This window comes from Protopterus annectens, chromosome 8.part0 (genome assembly GCF_019279795.1).
Source record: "Protopterus annectens isolate FY-2018-M chromosome 8.part0, PAN1.0, whole genome shotgun sequence".
Lineage (NCBI taxonomy): Eukaryota > Metazoa > Chordata > Ceratodontiformes > Protopteridae > Protopterus > Protopterus annectens.
Window position 1 is genome coordinate 1,091,684,968 of NC_056741.1, and position 22,467 is coordinate 1,091,707,434.

At 44.1% G+C, this 22,467-nt stretch overlaps 1 protein-coding gene across 1 annotated transcript in view; it reads right to left on the reverse strand.

Moving 5' to 3' along the window:
* Positions 1-22,467, reverse strand: part of LOC122809239 — a 310,926-nt gene that overhangs the window by 22,868 nt on the left and 265,591 nt on the right. The window lies entirely within an intron of this gene.

Genomic DNA, 22,467 nt, shown 5'->3' on the forward strand with positions numbered 1-22,467 from the left:
GGGGGGGAAGGCCCCCCCCCTTTTAAAAAATTTTTCCTTTTTTTTTTTGGGGGGGGGGGGGAAAAGGGGGGGGGTTTCCGGGGTTAAAAAAAAACCCCGGGTTTTTTTTTGGGGGGGGGGGCCCCCCAAAGGGGGTTTTTTTTTTTTTTTAAAAAAAAATTTTTTTTTTTTTCCCTTTTGGGTTTGGGAAAAAAAAATTTAATTTTAAATTGGGGAAAGGGGGGTTTTTAATTTCCCCTTTTCCGGGGGAAAGTGGGGTTTTTTTGGGGGGGGGGGGGGAAATTTTTGGGTTTTGGGGGGAAAATTTTGCCCCTTTTTGGGGTTTTTCTTTGGGGTTTTAATTTTTTGGGGGGTTTTAAGTTTTCCCCTTTTAAAAAAAAGGGGGGGGGGGGGTTTCCCAAAAGGTTGTTTTTGGGCCCCTTTTTTGGGGGGGTTAATTTTTAAATTTAAAACCCTTTTTTTTTTTTTCCCTTTTTTTTTTGGGGGGTTTTTTTTCCCTTGGGGGGTTTTTTTTCCCCCTTGGGGGGGGTTTTTTTTAAAAAAAGGCCTTGGGGGCCGGGGTTTTTTTTAAAAAAAGGGGCCTTTGGAAAAAAAATTTATAAAAAAAATTACCTTTTTTTTTGGGGTTTTTTTTTTTTGGGGGGAAATTTTTTGGGGGGGGGGTTTCCGGGCCAAAACCGGGCCCTTTTTTTTTTTCCCCGGGGGGGGGTTTAAACCCCGGGAAAATGAAAATTTTTTTTTTGGGGGGGTTTTGTTATGTGGCGGATTCTAACACCTGACAGGCAGCTTACTGTAACCTTTTCCTTGTTCAGTCTGGTGAGCGGGACGTCACTGTGTCTGACTATGGAGTCACCTATTACAAGTGCATCAGGCATGTTGTTTGGTTTTAAGGGCTGTGACTGTTTGGCACACTGACTTTGTGAACTATGTGTTGCGTGTGCTATGTTTTGAGGTAGTGGTTGCTTGGATGTCTGCTTTGGAGGCCTCTGTTGTTTTGGTAGATTTTTAATTAGAGCCTCCAAGTATGTTGTTGTGTGTTTATGTGTTTGGTTTGCAGTTGTGATAGGTCTACGTGAGACTGGGTTTGTGGTGTGTGTGGTTACCTTCTCCTCCTGACTGTTTTTGCCAGTACTGAGTCGAGAGAGCTCAGCCTCCAGTTTGGCTATATAGTTGCATCTCTCACATATATTGGTATTTCTTGGGAGGAGGAGAGGGTTGTCTTTGTACATGAGGCAGTTGTAACATTGCCTCAAGATTCCCAGATTCACCAGCTGAACTGCAGAGGATGCCAGTAACTGACCCTTCGACATGCTAGAATAGTGTAAGGGATTGCTGTGTAACTGAATCAGAAAGGACCTATAGGGAAATGGGTACTCAAGGGGATTGTAGGTGAATGTAGTGCTTTTTTTTAAGATGCTTTACCTGTGTAAAAATGCTTTAGGAGCAAGTGCTGGGCTTTTCAGATAGAGAATAGACTGTTTAGATTGAAAGTAGAGCAGTTCGAAGGGAAAAACTGAAGACCATATGGATATGGATACACTCCCTGGTTGTGTTATGTGTTACAAGTCCTGTGTTCACGAAGCATGGTATAAAACATAACCAGGCAGTGCTGATGTGCATATGTGACCCTGAACTAGGCGTCTGTTAATGCATATATATTGTTATCCCCCATACTGAGGGATAGTAATAGATGTACATACCACTTTGTAAAAACCGATGTCAGCACCCTCTAAATACTGCAGGAGAAGAAAAGCCACCCAGTAATGCAAATAGCGCGCTGTGCTAATGCGTCTCTCTCAAGTGTCATAACATAGTTAGGTAGGGGTTTGAATCCTGCAAATGCTCAGTGTGTGTGTGTGTGTGTGTGTGTGTGTGTGTGTGGGGGGAGCAGGGGGTGTGCATGTGTGCAATGCTCTTTGAAAGAAATGTCCCTTTTGTCAACTGGAATAACACACTACATGATGTACATTCCTCTTTGTAAAGACTGATAATGTCAGCACCCTATAAGTACAGCAGGAGAAGGGAAACCACCCAGTAATGTGAATAGCGCGCTGTGCTAATGCATCTCTCTCGAGTGTCATAACATAGTTAGGTAGGGGTTTGAATCCTACAAAAGCCATGTGTGTGTTTGTCACACAGTTTGTCAATGTGTGGTGGGTTTTGCTTTTATTATTGTATGACATATAATTATAACAGTAATCGCAATGCACACATCAGGTATGTGTGTGCCACATACAGATTATGTACCTGTGACCTTCAACAGATCCTATGTGTGAAGCCCGCCTCATATGAATACAGTTGTTACCTGTGCCAGCATGTCCTGCAGATTCCCGGACTGTACGCCATACATGTATGTTGTTGATAATGCAGGCTACTGCAGTGATCTGTGTCCGAGGCCAACTGGGTGACACATACTCATGAAAGCTGTAATATATTAATGTGGGTGAGGGTTCATGTCTGGAGTATATGTCATACATGTTATAACACAGCAAAGTCTGTGAGTAATGGACATCCAGTGTAGGTGTATGGCAACTGTTGCTGATATACATAAAGACACCTTCTTGCTTAGACGATACACCAAGGGACTGCACAATACCTTTGGAAATGTGAATATCACAGGATAGACAAGAAAACACTTGTCCATATGTACACACCATTACCCGTTCTACATGATGGGTGCTGCCACCTACATGGTACTACTGGAATACTATGTTAAGTACATGCTGATGACAAAGTTATAGTTGCGTTACAGTAATATAGCATGGCTTGGACAACAGGTATCTATCTGTATGATACCCTTCTGGTGGTCATGTGTGTCATGTGCAGAATGCATTGTAGGCCACTGTATACATTTCCAGTCGTGGATGAACATATCGCTAGTGTGTTGGCATGTATGTGAGACTGCTATATGGCAAAAAGTATTCTTCCCAGGGATGTGTGGGGCTCAGTAAGAATGGCTACTGGTATAGTGTAGTACTGCAGGGATATAACTGACACTGGGTTTCCTACATCTGTGTATCAGTTGAGGATACATCATGTAATAGGTTCATAGGTTCATACTAGGCTATCTGCCCTAGGGCAGTTATAAGCCTAGCCAGACTTTGTTTGTCTTCCGCCACCCATTTTAAATGTATTTTCATATGGCCTTTTTCCAGGTTAGCATACTCAGCCTCTGTGTAACAGTGACACAGAAGTGAAACCCGGGGTAAACCTACAATCTCCCATCCACTCAGCAACAGTCCTCTTGCAGAGAGTCATTAAGGGACTCTGCCTAACCTGGACTGTTATTTTATTCCAGAGTGAAGGGAGCCTCTGGGTTATGAATCTGTCCCTCCAGCATGTCCTATTTATGTAAGTGCTGAGGTGCAAGTGTCACGAGCGCATAGCTCCATGGAAATTGGATTTTCTGAGGTGCAGCATGTCCATTAATTCCATGTTGGACATGGTTCTATATGTCAGGCATCTGTTGGAGCCCTTTGATCCCCTTGGTGAGGTACTTTTGTGGACTTTCCAGTTGCTGCAGGTCAGGTCTCTGGTAAGGTATACCACAAAAGGGGCATTGTACTCAATAATCGGCCTGATGAGGGATGACTGAAGAGGCACGATGACCTCCCGTGATCTAGCTGTGAATCCCTTCATGATTAGGTGGCCTATATAAACTGTCTGTGTAACCACTACAACCATGTGGTTGTCAAATGAGAGTTTGCTATCAACTTGGGTCCCCAGGTACCCAATCATGTGTACAGTACTTAATGGCTTACCACCTATGTGTTAATTTGTGGGCACTTTGTTCTTGCCAAAGGGGATGACTATACACGTTTTGGCATTTAGCTTGAGGTCATGGCTCTGGCACCAGTTGTCTGTTTCTATGAGGCCCTTTTGTAGGATGTTTCTGTTGGCTGGTGAGTTGATTATGGAACCCAGTTTGCAGTCATCTGCGAACCTGCTCAGCCACAGTCCATCTGTGTTGGCCTGTACCTTTGAGAAATATATACCAAACAAGAGAGGTCCCAGGACTGAACTCTGTGGGACGCCACTTGTAACCAGTTTGGAGTGTGACATGGCTCCAGCAATTCTGACCATGTGTGTTCTGTCCATGAGCCAGTTTGCAATCCATCTAGTGACATAGGAGTTTTATAGTTATGCTGGTGAGCGTCTCTATAATGCCTGAGTGGGGTATTGTATCGAAGGCTTTTGCGAGGTCAAGGTAGGCTGTGTTGAACACCTTACGCTCGTCACTGGCCTTGGTGACTGTTTCAAAGACGTTGACCAGGTTTAAGAGGCAGGATGTGCCCTCAACAAAGCCGAACTGGGTAGGATACAGTGTCTGTAGGTCCCCAATAGCTTTATTTATGAGGTCTATGATGATCCTTTCCATAGCTTTGCAGACCCAAGCTAGTCAGGCGTATGGGGTGATAGTTTCCAGGATACGTTGAGGCACCACCTTTGTGGAGAGGGATCACTGTTGCTGTACGCCACTCCTTGGGTACATATCCTGTAGTAAGGCTGAGCTTGAGCAGTAGTTTTATGTTTGTGTTTAGTTCTTCTTGGAGTTCATGTAGGATGCAGCCTGGGACACTGTCTGCTCCCATTGATGCTGTGTTTTTGCTTTGGAGAGGGCAACTGAGCATCTCAGATGTCCGGGGGGCATCACTCTGCTGGGATATATATTTGCCCTTGTGGTGGGGAGGGGGGTGAGATGTTTGTGCTGAACCTGTCAGCAATGATGCTGACAATGTATGTGGCTTAGGTGTATTATTTATCATTTAGGACAACTTCTGAGCATATCTGGGAATTCCCACACATATTCCTAACATAAGTAAAGAAAGCCTTGTGATTATCCTTAGTGTCTTGTGCAATATTTCTCTTGAAGCAGGCCTTAGACGATTTTATGAGGGCCCGTAATGTTTTCAAAATACTGATCAGAGATGCCTTCCCTTTGTGGGATATTGCTCGATCATGTAGTAGCTTCCTCCTTCTATTGTTTTCTGTTATGTGGCTGGGGTCCACCAGAAAGGACGCCTGTCTTTGGAGGATTGGGTCATGGTTATATTTGGAATTGCATGATCTGTGCATTCCTGAAGGTGTTCATAGAATGCATTTATAAAGGATTCAGCAGTGTGGGTCGTATTTTCCACAGGCCCGGGGGCTTTGAAGGATTCCACCTCTGTCTCGGTTTTGAGGTGTGTGGAATTCTTTAGACAACTTTTTCACTGTGGTTTTCTGGGCATGGGCTGGGGTTGGTAAGTGAATATACAGTGAGATTACTCTATGGTCTGATCTTACCAGTGAGGGATACACTTCTGGTCTGGAGCATAGAGCCCCCATGTTGTTGATGATCACATGCAGTATGTTTTCCCCTCTTGTGGGAGTGGTAACAAGTTGTTCCATAGCATTTGAGTTTATGAATTCCAGGAACCTTTGGCCTAGTGTGTTGTATTTACAGTAATGCTCCCAGTCTATGTGTGGGTAGATGAAGTTGCCCAATATAATGTTGTTTATAGACACCTTCATATTAACATGTGTTCTTCAGTAGGCCAAGTGGGTTTCCTGGGTTTAGGAGGGTGGTCTGTAGCATGCTATGAACTGGAAGGCAGTTTTACCCAGTGTTAGTTGCACGTGGATAGTCTGTGATGCTTCATGCTGTGGCATCAACCTGGGGGTGTGGGTATCCTTGACATCTATTGATACTCACCCTCCTTTCGTAGTTAGTTCCATGTTTTGGGGCTGTAAAGCATGGTATGAAGTGTAACCTGGTAGTGCTAGGATGCTCTTGGGAGCTTTGAACCAGGTTTCTGTTACTGCACAGATATCAACATTCTCCATGCTGAGTAGAGTTTGGGCTGCATGCATCTTGCGGTTTAGATGTCTGGCATTGAGTATCATTACTTCCAGTTTCTCATCCCCTGTGATACCTATGTAGGTGGGTTTGTGTTTTCAGCCTTACCACCAGAATGCAAACATGTGCAGACATTACACTTTTGGAATTAACGCTGGTGTATAACAAACTACAATGACTCATACTGTTAATGCATCAGGCATGCTGGGATATACCCACACTGATATCATTACACTGTACTGTAACCAACATGAAAATATTACTACAGTGCTATGTAGTCACCTTGTGCATCAGCACCATGCTATCCTGTTCCTGCATCAATGTTACAGATTGCAGGAGGTGGCACAGTTTCATCATATGCACAAGGTGTGTACTTGGTATGCCAGAGTCTGCCATTGACACATCCAATCAACATGTATGTGTGTGTGTGTTAGTGAGGGACAACAGTACAAAATGGGGCAATGTTGATGCAGTGTATGTGTGTGTATGTGTTAGCCCTAGGTGGTAGCATTATGTATGTGTGTATGCATGCACACAGTTCCACCACATGGCTGCCATATATGGGTGTTTGTGGACAGCCACAGACTGTACCTGCCAGGCCATACACATCACTGTCTCTGGCCATGGTACCTGTGCCTGGCAGGGGTGCTACGGACAGTATCAGTTACTAAGCCAGACTGGGTACTGTCATCAGAAGCAGTTGGTTGATGACTGGACACATGTCCCTGCTGGGACTGTCCAGAGCCATGTGCACGTGGTCTTCTAGGACAGTCTGATGACAGCACAGACCCAGCATTGCTGGGGCTGGTACTGGCACTATGGAAGCGGCTGCGGGTTTGTTGCCATCCGCGACGACTGCCAGCTGATGAAGTTGCTGGCATACGTCCACGTCGACGCCTCAACCGTCCTGCATTGCCCTGGCTCATGGACATGTAGTTGTGGAACAGATCTAATGTGTCCCCCCAACGTCTGTCAATGACCTCGCCGACAGTACGGATGGCAGCCGCAACGTCACGTATAGTGTCATTCATAGCAGTGCGATGTGCTCTAAGCTCCCTCAGACCCTGTCTGGTGTACCGTTCCATACGTGCCTGTGCCTGCATTACAGCCTGGAACATAGCTGAGTTTGAAAGACCTCTGTGGGCACATCTGACAGGGGCAGTATGACCACAGATGCTCCCACGAGAACCCCTGGACATCTGCCTGTGTGGTACCATGTCAGGACTCTGGCCATGGCTGCTGTGAGGGGGATGCATGTGCCACTGATACCACATTACCCTGGTCAATGCCCACTGCATGCTGCCCCTCAGCTAAGGACATTGGTGACGATGGATGTATCGGCAGGATGACTGTGCGCACTGATGGGGTTGACTGCTGTGTACTGTCGATTGGCTGACCAACAACAGACCCTGTCACACCTCCCTGTGCCATTACACATGTATCATCATTATCACTATCCCCAGCAGTGGCTTCAGGTTCCCTGCTGCACGCCAACAGAGCAACACCAGAACCTGTGAGAGGAAGACAGGAAACACAGTTTACAATGTGTACACAATGTTACCACAGATGCACACATGTACACATGCAGACATGCACACGGGCACATGCACACATGGACACATGCACACGGGCACATGCACACATGCACACTCCTCAGTACAGCAGATACAAACACACACACACCTGCAATCCAACACATACACAATACTGTTTGAGGGTATTATAAGTATTAATAGTATTATTAGTATTAATAGTATTGCTATTACACACTCACCAGCATGGACTGGCTGCCTTGCTGTTACTCCAGAGGGACCTGCACAAATAAGAGAGTTATTGTCAGTGGCCACAACTGTGCCATTGATACTGTGAGTATGATACAGTACAGTAGTACAACAATTGGCTTTCACAGGTGTACTGATGATATTCAGAATATCAATCTTGCACAAGAATAGGCAGGATAACAGCTACACACACAGTACACATCTCACACATGCATGAACTACCTGTGCAGAGAACAGTCAACTACAGATATGGCATGTTACCTGCACACTCCATGTCCACATGCTGGGTGGCTCCAGCCTCCATCATGACACATGTCTGTGGATGCTGTTGTTGTTGGCCTGGAGCCACAACAGTTAGGAGGAGCTCCTCCACTCTGGTGAGGGGGAGGGTGGATAGGTACCCCACCACCTGTGGCAAGCTGTTGTCTGTGGATACCAGATGCACGCTGACGGACATTTCTAATTAAATCACTGCAGTGATGGCTTACCTGCTCATATGTCCAGTTATGCATGCCTATGTCATTTATCCGACGGACAAGGTCTTGCCACAGTGTAGCCCTCTCCTGCTGGTTCTGGCTAGTCCTGGAAAACAGTGTGGAAAAATCCCGCACCAGGCTCCGGTGTATCTCCTCATCCTCTGCAGCTGAGTAACAGGGGTTGTGCTGATGCACCATCACCCTGGAAGGAAAAGAAAAATATGTGAGCAAGTAATATGGCACACATAATACTCTACTGTACTGATATCACTGAACTGCCATATATAGCATCTGTCTATCAGGGGATACACATGTAAATTACCACAAATCACGGCTCAGCCAACAACTGTGTAACAGTGCCTGGCACACTCCATACAACAAACTAGTATACACCAGCACTCGGCACACTGTTTGAGGTACAATGCACAACCTCACACTGGGGGTATGTATCACGCTAATGGATGGAGAATATTGTCATCCCATGCAATGCACATTTACAGTTTCACTGGTAATCCACCTTAGTCTTTACTGCCATAACTCTACCTACACCGCAGTCGTACACAGAGAACTACAGCACAACATATGGCAATGTAGTATGTTTGTATCCCAATAACTGACACATCCTTCTCTGGCCTCACACCGTGGACACACACTACCATGACAGACACAAAGTCATGCTGAGCAATCACACCACTACAGACCTTGCACACAGTCAGTGTCACACTCATTCCACCTCACATAGTTGGTATTGCAATGAGTACATGTGTGTGTGCATTGTGTCATAGGTAGGTACTATGCTATTGGCCCTGGGCCTATGGCAGCATAGCCTTATGCTACCCTGCCCCTTGGGACACATGTAATGTGATTGTACTTGCTCCTGTCAAACAGTTACACAGAGGTGACTCATATGGCATAGTACCTATCTCCATAACACTCATCAGGGGTATGTATGACATCTACTAATAAGGAGCCATGCTTGTTAATGCTGGGTGGTTTAGTCCAGGGTATGGCTTATTTGTGGATAGGAACCTGTACCTCCAGCATGTGCTCTTTACTGTGGTGACAAGGATGAGGGCCATAGGTCATTTAGGCTGGACAGATTGTGAGGTGTTACCATGGCGGTTGGACAACTGGTATGGATGTGACATAACTCTGTATATCCAGCAGTGGTAACCTCTGTGTAGGTCGTATGAAAGGCACTCTATCTGTGGTTTTGTCAGTCACTCTGCACAGGGAATGTGTTTGAGGGCATTATCACTCTTTGTTAGGCATGTCTGTGGCCTTTTCCCTTGCTGTAGTTGTCATGGGAGGTACATACCGTGTAGGACATTGTGAGGTGTAGAGGGGTACACTGACCTACGTTTCCCTAGCTGACACACCATTTGTGATGACACGTACCATGTACAGGGATTACAAAACTAGCGTGACACTGTGAATATCAAAGGGGAAGCTATTGTACACTTGTTTCCCATGTTCCCTTCTGACACCTCCAGTAGTAGGCAAGCAACCACCTATGTGATAGTTAGTGGTTAAAGTGTTTTGGAATGGGGTATGGTACTCCAGTATCCACACTGGTGTTCAGTCCATGCCTTTGTCACCAGGCACCTGTTGCAGTACATCTGCCCCCATGTGCCTCTCTCTCTCTCTCTCTCTCTATATATATATATATATATATATATATATATATATATATATACATACATACATATCTATAGACATATCTGTATATGTGTATATTTATATATATCTATATATGTATGTGTCTATTACATCTATATGTATATACATATTCTATCTATCTATATATGTCTATCTATTTATACATACCTCTCTATCTATGCACATACATACATATATATATATATATATATATATATATATATATATATATACATACACATACACACACTAACATCCTTCTAAACATCCACTGCTGTACAACCTACGTTGTACAACAACCTACATTGATATGTGCACATAGCAACCTTCAACTACATATGTATGCCCAGCCTTCACTAACAGTTGCAGTATGTCCCTTGCCCTATGCACATCTTCATATACATATATATACAGACTGCTAATACATATGGAGGGTTCACAGTATGTAGATTATTAGATTATGTAGTTTACATTACCTTTGTTTCTGACAGCTTTTTTGGATGGATGGCTGGCTTGCTGGCTGGCTATGTGTGGACTGGCAGTACAGGCTGCTTTTGTAGGTATCTGCACATGTGCATGTGATGGCCTCTGCACCAATTGTTGGCCAGCATTTACTAATTGCATGCAGCCTGCTGTGTGGTAATTGCAGTTCTCACTGTGATTTCAGGACAGTGCTATAAAATGTTAGGTTAGGTAGGCGTAGGCCTTTCAGTTTAGCAAGGAGGTGACCATGCTGGTTTGCTGTGGACACTGTTGTGTCAGTCAAAAGGTTGGTATGTCTCTCATATCTAAGGCTGTGTTGTAGCCACTGAAATGCATGTTGTACTGAAACCTGACTGTTGCTTCTTGCAGTTCATGCTTCTCAGTGTGTATGTTAACTCACACCTAATAATGCTAACACTGTTTACATGGGAGTATGTACTTTCCTGTGGGACTCGTGGATTAACTGGTATACAACAGTAGCTCTTGCAATGTGTTGCTATGGCTTCACTATTTTGCCTTTACATTCACTCCTTGAAGGCCTGATATTTGTCTTTACTGGAATGTGTTGCTATGGCTTTCCTATTTTCCATTTACATTCACTCCTTGTAATGCATGATATATTTCTTTGAGCAGCAATTTCTTTTATGTTTGGTGTGGTTTGGTGACACTGCATGCAGTCTGGTGAGGCCAAGGTCTGGGGTTTGACACTTACAAGGGTATCTTATTTTGCTGCTGAGCAGTAGTAGGGCCTTGTACTTTGTACTAACAGTTATGAATATCAGGCACATTTGTTAGATGGCTACATCCTTTGATATTTCTGGGTTGTACTCCTACATGAGGGTGTGCTTGTGGAAGCAATTCTACAGCTATTCGCAGTGTGTGTAACAGCAGACAGGCTGATATGCCTGTGTGTTTCTGACACTTGCAGGCCTCAGATACTCTCAGGTATATATTTGAGCAGCCTCAGGGAATGGTACATATCAGTGGGATACACCCGTGATATATTTCAGATATTCTGCAGTTGTGACTGTGGGGTATTTTGAGCATATGTATTACTACACCATTTCTGACATGCAAGTAGTGTGTACTTTAACTTATTGACGGTCACCATTACATGGGATTCCCCACCTTTCTGCCTACTGTTAGCACATTTCGCAGGGAGTCAGTGGGGCACAGGTAACATTTTTTGACAAATGAAGGACATCCCTGTAAATCAGTCACAGTTGGGATGTCTGGCCTCATACCTATTCAAATATGGTGGTGTTTATCCTGCTCTGATACCATGTGTGGTTTATAAGGTGCTACTCTAACATTATTACCTCCTAGCATGGCTGTTTCTCTTATCACACTATTGTAATGCAATTCCACAAGAACTGCCAGTAAAGATACAGGAAACAAGCTTTGCGTAATGGCCTTCCTATATTCCCTTTACATTCAGTCCTCCTATGTCATGATATATTGCTTTCAGCACCAAGTTCTTGTATATCAGTTATGGCTTAGTGGTAAGTCATGCAGACTAGTGTTTCCAAGGTCCTGTGTTCGAGACTGACAGGGGAATTTTATTTTGCTGATGAGCAGACTACAGGCCTTGTCATACAAAGTGACTAAGGCACTTTTAAGCAATTGTAAGCGGGTTTGCGCTGGTTTCCGTGATGCTCACGCATGCGCGCAGTCGCTTAGCTATGCGCACAGTCACTTAGCTAAGCGCACACCCGCTGACTACTGCTTAAAAGTGCTTACTCTCACTAACACCTGCGCTAATTTCTTTTAAAGGAAAGCAAATGAGGAGATAGGAAAGTGGTGAAAAAGGGGGCACAAAGAGGGTAGGACAGTAGGAAAACAAGCTCGGGATGTGCAGGAAGGATGTAGGGAAAGCCCATAGCTGCCCATTTCTTTACCAGCAACAGCTGTGCATATGTGTGAAATTTGGTGTGAAGTTTGAAACCTTCCACCCCTGAGAGTGGGGTGAGGACAACAAAATATGTTGTACAGCCAATGTTAATTATCAGTTGACATGTCCAGCAGACATGTCTGCAAAATGGGCAGCTATGTATGGGGCATAATTTTTTTGTGGGAACAGAGTGCCCTTTTTTAATTTTTTTTTTCAGGTGAGAGTGGAATGTGAGGTACAGGAAGTAGGTATATGTGGGGAGGTTGGTTGGGGAGGTTTAACAGACAAGACAAACAAGACGCATACAAGGGCGGAGTATGACACATGTGGGGGGTAAACACAATTGACGGGGACGGATGTTTGGATATCGCAAGCCCATGAGCCCACAGATTGCAACAGTGGAACTGAGATCCCCACCCATGGGCAGTTACCACTGCGGCTTCACTGCCCAGGACGGGGCTGTGCTGGGGGCTGTATAGGACGGGCAGGCACACCCGTGAGTTGCGCCACCCTCGCCTCAAGCTGGCGTAGGGGATCCAGCACAGCATGCCTGATCTCGCTAAGCACCACAGACTGGACACTATGGAGGGTGAGTGGACGTTCTCCTCCGGCCACGCTTGCAGAGGGGGGACGAGCCCCATCCCCTGCAGCGCTTCCACCCGAAGGTGGCACAGGGCCACCGGAGGAGGTTCCGGCCCGGGCACTGGTGCCAGGTGCACTCGCCAGCTGAGGTGGGAGAGGTGGGTCCGCTGGAACCCGCCTTCCCTGTTGTCCTATGCTTAGCAGTATTTTATGACATTTTGGGTTAGTAACAAACAACACCATTCAAAATTATTTGTAACAGCATGCATCAGTATTCCCATTAACCAAACCCCCATGAATTCCAAACACTGAACAGCAAGCATAACACATGCATATTTAGAACAACAGTACACAATCCAACAGCATGCATGGTTGACTGATGGCAACAGGCCATCAGATTTGGATATGTGAACAGGGCACATGCATCAACGTACATGCAGATATGTATAAACCAACAGGACAAATGTCCATGGGAATTAATTGTGTATACACATACCCAGTTTGGTGTGGAATGGCATCATTTGTGAAAATGGGCTAGGGTGAAGAAATATTACATTAACAACTTAAACTACCTATACATATGCTGTACATTCCTAGTAGCTGCAGATATATATCCCCTACATGCCTTTGTACAGTTTCCTATATGTAACCTTAGGAATGTTGGTGATGGGAATGTTACTTGCTACATTAATATACATTCCATTTTTATTCATACATGTTCATATCTGGCTGTGTTCAGGTACAGCATCCTGCTACATTTGATTTATATGGCTCTAGACAACTGTGGATGTTCAGTATTTCATACAACCATACTATCTCCATATTGCAAGGGTACAGCAACATATTTAAATTGTGGGACACACACATTCCAGATTCAGTACTTTATTACACCCATTTCACTCTTTGGTTGTGACTGTCTCATTCATTTCATTATGTACTGACTGCAGTATAACTTTATTCCAGACTTATTACAGCTTTCTTGGTCGATTCATACCCTCTTTCTCACACTCTCACTTGTTTTATTTTTACAATTCAAAATGGTACTTAATTCTAGGAGTTATTAACATTTCTTACTTGGTTACAACAATCCTTTCCAACAGACTCACTTATTTCATATGGCAGATTTTAAAAGGGGATGTATATGACACATGTCTATCCTTTGTAGATTGATTACCAGTCATTTTCAGGGTGAAGCAGTTATCTGATGTTACAATACAGGTGGAAACTCTATTTCAGACATGTTTAACTTTTATTTCTGGATTACAGGCTGAATCACTTATCTAATCTTACAGTACTAGCAGAATCTTTCTTCTAGGCTTATTTGAACTTTATTAATATGTAACAACACTGAACTCTTTTACAAGCTGTCTCACTTATATTCTATAACAAGTCCAGCAAAATAATTACTAACCTGCCTGGTGGCACAACCTCACCAGCCTATCAGCATAGGCTCACTGATTCATGGAACGGACACCTGCAGCTGTAATATAAATGAAGTAATATTGGAACATACATCTCCATAATATAGGCTAGGATAATTTCTTACATACTTAATTACATGGATACTTACTCAGTAGTGGGGCGTTGGGCATTTGCCAGGCCTCCTGGATCCAACGGTTCAGTTGGTCCTGCTTATGTCTCTTCAGGTCCGCATGGTGATGACGGACCTGTTCACCAGTCCTTGGTATGCCTGCGGCACTGGTGAGATCATGTGCCAACCAGTTCCACGCCTCTGCCTTGTATGCACCCAGTGGACCTGGCCCTGCATGAGTTGAGCCTCATGATCGTGGACTAGGAGCCAAACCATATATTTGGACTCCTCAACACCCCACCTCTGTGCTCTAAAGCGACTTCCCTCTCCTGCACCTGCCATCCTGACTGCAAATGGGTACCACAATCAGTTATGCTGTGTATTCCCGCCTATGGGGCTTATATATGCCCGTTTTCCCGCACTTATCTGTGATTGGCCATTTTGGATATTTATCAGCTTAAGAAAACCTGCTTTATCATGCTTCTATTTCCATTCATTCCTATATATATGCTAATACTGCATTTCTCAGTACAACTGTCATGACTTAGTGGTTCAGTACTTTGACTATGGTGCACAGTATCCTGGGTTCGAGCCTGGGCATTGCTTTTTTTGTTTTTACTACTGTCTAGACAGGCTAGGAGGTGTGTCTGTGTAAAGGCCGTTTTGATACAGCTTGCTCAACGTTGCCCGCCGGTAAGCCGGTTGGCGTGCTGCGCAGCTCCGCTCAAACGGCGTACGCTGGGTAACGCATTATTTAGCTATGAACACTCATATTACGCTGGGTGCAGCGCTGCTGAACTACGGGCACTCATTTTAAGCATGGTAAAGCGCTGCTCAACTCCGGGCACTCATATTATACCTGTTAAACCGCTGCTCACCTGCGGGCACTCATATTAAGCTTGTTAAAGCGCTGCTCACCTATGGGCACTCATATTACACTTGTTAAAGTGCTGCTCACCTACGGGCACCCATATTCAGCTTGCTAAAGCCTTGCTAAGCTATGGGCAATTCTGATCCTTTTTTTATATTTTATTATGTCGGATTTCTTCAAAAATACATGGCCCAATTCATTACATTTTACTTAAATTATAGTTTATATATATATATATATATATATATATATATATATATATATATATATATCTGTGTGTGTGTCAGGGGATTGTTTCATGCTTATTTAAATAAAAATGGAAAATGATGTTGTGGGGGCTCAAACCATGACTACCTCCTCTTTGGCCAACATCTCTACCGCTATGCTATTGCTACTTGGCTTAAGTTGCATATTTAGATCTTATATGCTTTTCAATGACTGCTAACTGTGACTGAGCGAAGAGCATACCCACGCAAACGAGCCAACTATGGGCAAACATTTTGGAAATTAAAAAAAAAAAAAACTGCTATTTTTACGTTTTACATTACAGTTGGGTTTATAGTCTGTGGGGGCAAGTGTGGTGTTGTGTTCCTTGACATTTCCGGACTCGCTCGTGGGTGTTTACTTTCAGGACTCTGACTCTTCTGGGGGCGTGTCCCTTTGTAGAGCTCTGCATTCGGACACGCCCCCTACTGTCCTACACGGACTGTGTTAGCCAAGGGTGTGATTCAGCATGCCCTCATGAATATGCATGGCATGCTGACATCATACCGTTAGACTGCAGCCTCCGTGTAAGACATATTAACTCTTACACGGAGGTTTCGTGAATCCTGCCCATTGTCTGTGCCTTGTATTTACCTTCTTAGCCTGGGTTGTAGCTGAAACAGGCCCTTGGGCCAATTCACTTACTCACTTATATGTGAAATAAATAAGATGATAGCCAGTCAGTTAAGACATGTGAAGTGACAGCAAAAAGAATGACTTACAGAAAAAAAGCACATCAATGTTTAGAACTGAGCAACTGTATGTACTGTAGCCTTCATCAATACCCATTTCAGTTAATAAATTGCAAAACAAAGATATAAGATGACTCTGTATTTTATATGTGTACAACCTGGGTACCTTCTAAAAGTGTGAGGACCATAACTGTAAGTCACAGAAATGAGAAACTACAAATACAGAGAATATACACCAAGTTTGAGGCTGAATTATCTTGCAGTACTCCTCACAGATAGATATGTCTACATGTATATGTGTATGTATACACACAGACACACACATGGTGTGACAGACTCATATTCCGATGTAGTCTGATCTTTGAAACAAACTTCCACTACATGTCAAGCAGAGTAGCACTCATCACCTTCAAGGTAAACCTAGACAATCAGGTGTCCAACCTCAAATTCTCTCTGGTCTATACTGCATTGCCCTCCTTCAGGCTGGAGGAAAATTCTGAATATGTGTTATTGGTTATACTTGTAATGTTCTGCAGGTGGATTGCTTTGTATTATCTATGAATGGGGAGTGGGGGCAATATTAGGGGACACATGCATCTGAAGCCCCCTTACAAAAAACATGAAAAGTGTGGTAGTGAGTTTTGCAATTCACAGATTATCTGTTTGAATCACAGTTCATCTTCCAAAGTGTTGGAGCTTGCACTAGCATGTCTTATACTTCTGATATGATGCTCTAGAACATGGGGAAAAAGACAGCTATGTGAGGCTACTCATTGTAATACTTACCCTTTAAGGGAAAAAAAAAACATTTTGTAAGATGTTTCTCAGGCTAGTCTCTCTTCAGCAGTCCAAGTCTGAGTACTGCAGTGCTTAGTTTTGTTTTTGTGCCTTCAATGCAAAGTTTTCATACTTTTCCTGTATCTGTGTGAGTTTTGCTTGGTATCACAGTCTCCTTTCATATCACCAAGGTTTGCCATATGTGAATCAATGGTCAGCTAAATTGTCAGAAGGTATGTGTGTGTGTGTGTGTGTGTGTGTGTGTGTGTGTGTGTGTGTGTGTGTGTGTGTGTGTGTGTGTGTATACGAGTGCACATGTATCTAAAAATACTGGTGCCCTATCTTGGATTATTTTCTATACTTTGCACCCAATGAGTGCAGGGAAAGCCTCATTCTCCCCTTTGACCCAGAAAAGGATTAAAGCAGGTAACTGGAGAATGAACACAGATAAGTACTTGGTATTATTTTTTATTGAGGCGATCAGGCTACAAGCAGAAGGATGACAGTCAAGGACTATGTGCTTGTGTGTGTGTGTGTGTGTGTGTGTGTGTGTGTGTGTGTGTGTGTGTGTGTGTGTGTGTGTGTAATTGCAAATCTATAGTAAAAGAATAACTTACTACCTCAATCCTTGGTCATATGTACATTATGGTTGTTTTCTGGCTGGCACTTTGTTCAGTGCACCACTTTGGGATGACACAAAGTACATTTCTGCTACCTAGAGGAAACTCAATGATTTTTCTGCAGTTTGAGAAAGGCTCACTGTAGCAAAGTTTGACAAGCTCTGTTGTAGCAGTATTCACAGTATTTGGACTGATACTTACTGTAGATATCCCCCTATGTCATCAGGCCATGCCTAGCTGGCACTACTTCTGCACCAAAATCTGGTTTTGGGAGTTCTCCTCTGAAGAAGAGACAAAACTTATGCCCTTACCATAATAATAGGTCCATGTTCTACTGTTTCCGTGTAGTTCAACATTTGGGTTGTAGATTAACAAAACACTGATGATCCAGAGGGAAGCAGAATGTAAGAACGCATTTGACAGAGTAGACTGGGACTTCATGAGCAGGGCAATGGAAGCATTTGCTTTCCCTGATACAATTATAAGGTTGATTAGAAGAATATATGAGGGATTGGAGGCTCAAATTAAAGTGAGTGGAATCCTCCCCGATAATTTCTACTTGAGTAGAGGAAGCAGGCAGGGTTGCCTGCGTTCCCCTTTGTTGTTTGCATTATACTTAGAACCATTAGCAAAGAAAACAAGGGACTCAGAAATTCAAGGATATACAGTAAACTCTCAGTTAACTGGAACTCAAGCAACCAGAAAAACTGAGCCTTAGGCTGTGAAAGTACAGTTTTGTACCTACCATAAATGTAGATGTTCGAGTGTATACCCTGCTGCAGTCATCACACTTGGGTTATCCTGCCGTCAGGCGGTCCCGAAGTTGGCCCGAATTCCAAAGTCTTGGTCCGGCGTCGGTTGCTGTCGCTTCTTCCCTGATGTCAGAGCGCCAGGGGTATATGAGTGGCATCCGACGCCATTTTCTTCATTTTTTCTTGCCCCAGATGTCAGGTTCCCCCTCCCAAATGGTGGTCAGTAGATAGCACCAATAATAAAAAGTGTAGCATAAACACAAAATCCCTCCAGCTATAAGCAAATACACCACAAAGGTTGTAACAGATTTAAAGGTTTTGAAAGGTCTTAGTTAGGTCAGAGGGGATGGAGGGAGGGTAACCTGGACTGCAGCAGGGTATACACTTGAACATCTACATTTATGGTAGGTACAAAACTGTACTATGTTCATCGTGTTACCCTGCTGCAGTCATCACACTTGGGTAGAATCCCAAAGCTAAGGATGGGAGGTGGAGTCAAACAGGATTAGAGGAGGCTAGAAGGCCCTGCAAAACTGCAGTGGTGAAGCCAGCTCTAGTCTTAGAGTAAAGTGGTAAGTGGTAATGTTTGGTGAAGGTGTGTACAGAACTCCAAGTTGCAGCTTCCAGAATATCCTTGGTTGGCACCCCCTGAGGAAGGCTGTAGGTGTAGCTGCTGCCCTGGTAGAGTGGGGCCTTATGCCAGCAGGAACTGGTTTTCCCATGGTGGGTGTAGCAAAAATGTATGCAATGTCCTATCCATTTGGAAATGGTCTGTTTTGAGATAGCCTTTCCTTGTGATGCTGTAGCATAGGATACAAAAAGCTGTTCAGATTTTCTGAAAACCTTAGTTTTAACCAAGTAGTAACATAACTGCCTGTGAATGTCCAAGGAATGTAGGAGTCTTTCTCCTTTGTTCTGTGGATTTGGAAAGAAGGTGGGTAAATGGATGGTTTGATTTAGAGCCACACTGGATACCACCTTAGGCATAAAGGAGGGGTTAGTTCGTAGAGAAACTCTGTCTTGATGAAAAATGAGGAAGGGCTCTACTGCCATTTGTGCCTGAAGCTCTGAAACTCTTCTCGCTGAAGTAATTGCTAGCAGCAGGGCAGTCAGTCTTCCTTGATATAAACTTTAAATCAGCTGAGAAAGTTGGCTCAAAAGGAGGTAGCGTAAGTTTTTCCAGAACAAAGTTGAGGTCCCAAGTAGGTGTTGGTGCTCTCCTGGGAGGCCTAATGTTTTTAGCCCCTCTGAGAAACTGCCTTAGTAGTGGATGTGAAAATAAGGGAGGATCCGTGTTGTAGTGAGCTGAAATAGCTGAGGCGTGGATTTTAATAGATGAAAAGGAAAGCCCTTTGTGTAACATCTCAGTTAAATATTGCAGAATCTGAGGTATGTCAGGCTGAAGGGTATTTTGGCCTTTAGCTTGGTTCCAGGCGCAAAACCTTTTCCATTTGTCTGAGTAGGCTTTCCTGGTGCTGGGCCTCCTGGCCTCCAGAATAACATCCATAACAGCTTGTGAGAGAGGAGCTGGCTGGTTGCTTAGGTGATTTGCCATGCAGCCAAGTTTAAGGTTTTGAGCTGGCTGTGTAGAATCTGATTGTCCTGCTGTGTGAGCAGATGGGTAATTTGTGGTAGAATCCATGGTGGGCCCTGTGCCATATTTCTTAATGGCGGGTAACAGTGCTGGCGTGGCCAGTCTGGGGCAATGAGTATCATTCGGGGTCTCTCCATCCTGACTTTCAGCAGCACCTTTGTGAGAAGAGGTAATGGAGGAAAGGCATATACTGTCAGCATTTTCCAAATGAATGAGAGTGCATCCACTTTCCAAGCTTGATGATAAAAAGTCCTTGCGCAAAATTTTGTTAGTTGATAGTTTTGGGGGCTGGCAAACAGGTCTATGTCTGGGAGCCCCCATTTTTGAGTTATCATTGCAAATACTTGTGGATCCAGTTTCCACTCGTGGGGATCCATGATGTTTCTGCTTAGGTCGTTTGCCAATGTGTTCTTTTTTCCTGGCAGGAATTGAGCTTGTAATTGAACTTGGTAAGCCAGTGCTGTGTTCCACAAGGTCATTGCCTGCCTGCATAGGGGGGTAGGAGTGTGTACCCCTTTGCTTGTTTATGTACCACATTACTGTGGTGTTGTCTGTCATTATGATAAGCTGTCCTGGATGTAAGAGGTCCTTGAAGGCTGTCAGAGCATTTTGTACAGCTATCATTTCTTTTTGATTAATGTGCAGATTCCTCTGATCTGCAGTCCATATGCCTTGAATGCACTGTCCTGCCATGTGTGCCCCCCAGGCGTAGTCCGATGCATCTGTTGTCACAGTTTGCCTGGCTGGGGGTAAGGTGAAAGGCTGACCCTTGTTGAGGTGACATGCCTATGACCACCATAGAAACTCCTGTTGAAGGCAGGGAATGAGAGGTATCATTGTTTCCAAGCTGTGGCTGTGTTGAGTCCATACGCTTTTTAGGTACCATTGTAATTTCCTCATATGCAGTTTTGCAAATGGTATTAGTAATATGCAAGATGCCATGTAGCCCAAGGCCTGCAGAATTTTTCTTGCAGGGAGTTGGGTCTTTGTTGCCATTGCTCTGAAGTATTGAGTTAATTGTAGTTGTTTGTCTGGCGTCAGATAAGCCATCTGGGCCGTTGTATTCAAGCTGGCACCCAGGAATGTCATATTTTGTGAGGGCACTAGTTTTGATTTCTTTTTGTTTACTGTGTACCCTAGGCAACTTAGAAGATGTTTTACAAAAACCAGGTGTTGTAAGAGAATGTCCTTGCTTTCTGCTTGGTTGAGGCAGTCGTCCAGGTATGGGTATATTTGAATTCCTCTTTGTCTGCAGTATGCAATTACTGGTGCCAGGCATTTTGTGAAGACCCTGGGCGCAGTAGATAAGCCAAAGGGCAGTGTAGAGAATTGGTAATGGGTTGAACCTGCAATGAAACGGAGGTATCTTCTGCAATTTTGTCTGATAGGGACATGCAAGTATGCCTCCTTGAGGTCCAACGTTACTAGTCAAGCTTTCTTGCCCAACATGGGAAGAAGCTGCTGTAGTGTTAGCATCTTGAATTTGGGTACTTGCAAGAAGGTGTTTAAGATTGAAAGGTCCAGAATGGGTCTCCAAGCTTTGTCCTTTCTGGGGACTAGAAAGAGCCTTGAGTAAAATCCTTGGCCTTGCTCCTGTGTAGGTACCAGTTGAATGGCTCTCATGTCCATGAGAGCTGTAATTTGTTTTTTTGCCTCTGCCCATTGATTTTGTGGCAGATTTGGCATTCCTTTTATCCTTGGCAAGGTGTGGAAATGGAATCTGTATCCTTGTGAGATAATGTCTAGGACCCATTTGTCCTTTTTGACAATGCGCCAGTTGTCTGCAAAAAGTGCTAATTTTCCTCCCAAGGGAGCTGCCAAGAGTGTTTTGCTTGGCAGTTTGAGGTTTATGTCATTGTGTTTGCCTTCTAGTAGTTTGGGGCCTGTCTTCTCCTCCCTTCTGTGTTGCAGTGCCCCATTGGCGAGGTTTGTAAGGGATTTGTGCTCGTCCTCTACCCCTTGGGCGCCTGTATTTACCCCTCTGTGGTCTGTCAGAAGCTGGAAAGGACCAATTTTTTGTTGGCCAATTTCTGCTGAAGCGTGGGGGCTGTACCTGTAAGAAATCTTTGACTGTCTGCATAAATTTTGCCTTATCCTCCATTTTCTTTAGCACCTCCTCTGCTTTAACCCCAAATAAGACATCCTGTTGTAAGGGTGCATCTAGTAACTTTGCTTTAACCTGATCAGGCAGAGATTGTTCCTTTAACCAAGCATGTCTACGTATAACAGACCCAGTAACAGCTGCTCTAGAGGAAGCTTCCAAGGCATAAAAACCACATTGTAAAGTATGTTTGCCCACCTGTTCAGCTGCATGCAACAGATCCTGCATGTCCTTGAATTCAGACTGTTGAGGGTGCGTGCCCATCTTTTGTTTTATTTGAGACATTAGGAATTTCTGGTATTTAAGCATGTGAAATTGACAATTTAGTGCTCTCATAGCTAGAGTAGCCGAGGTGTAAACCTTCTTTCCCCACCTATCTAGTGCTCTGGAGTCCCTTTCAGAGGGTACAGGATTTTTAGCCATAGAAGCTTTAGCCCCTTTGGGACCCTGGGAGATTGTCTCTGGATCAGCAACAGGGCTTTTGTATAGGAATTTGTGTGAGTCAGGCACTCTATAGTATCTATCTGGTTTGGCTGGAGCAGGAGGCAGATAAT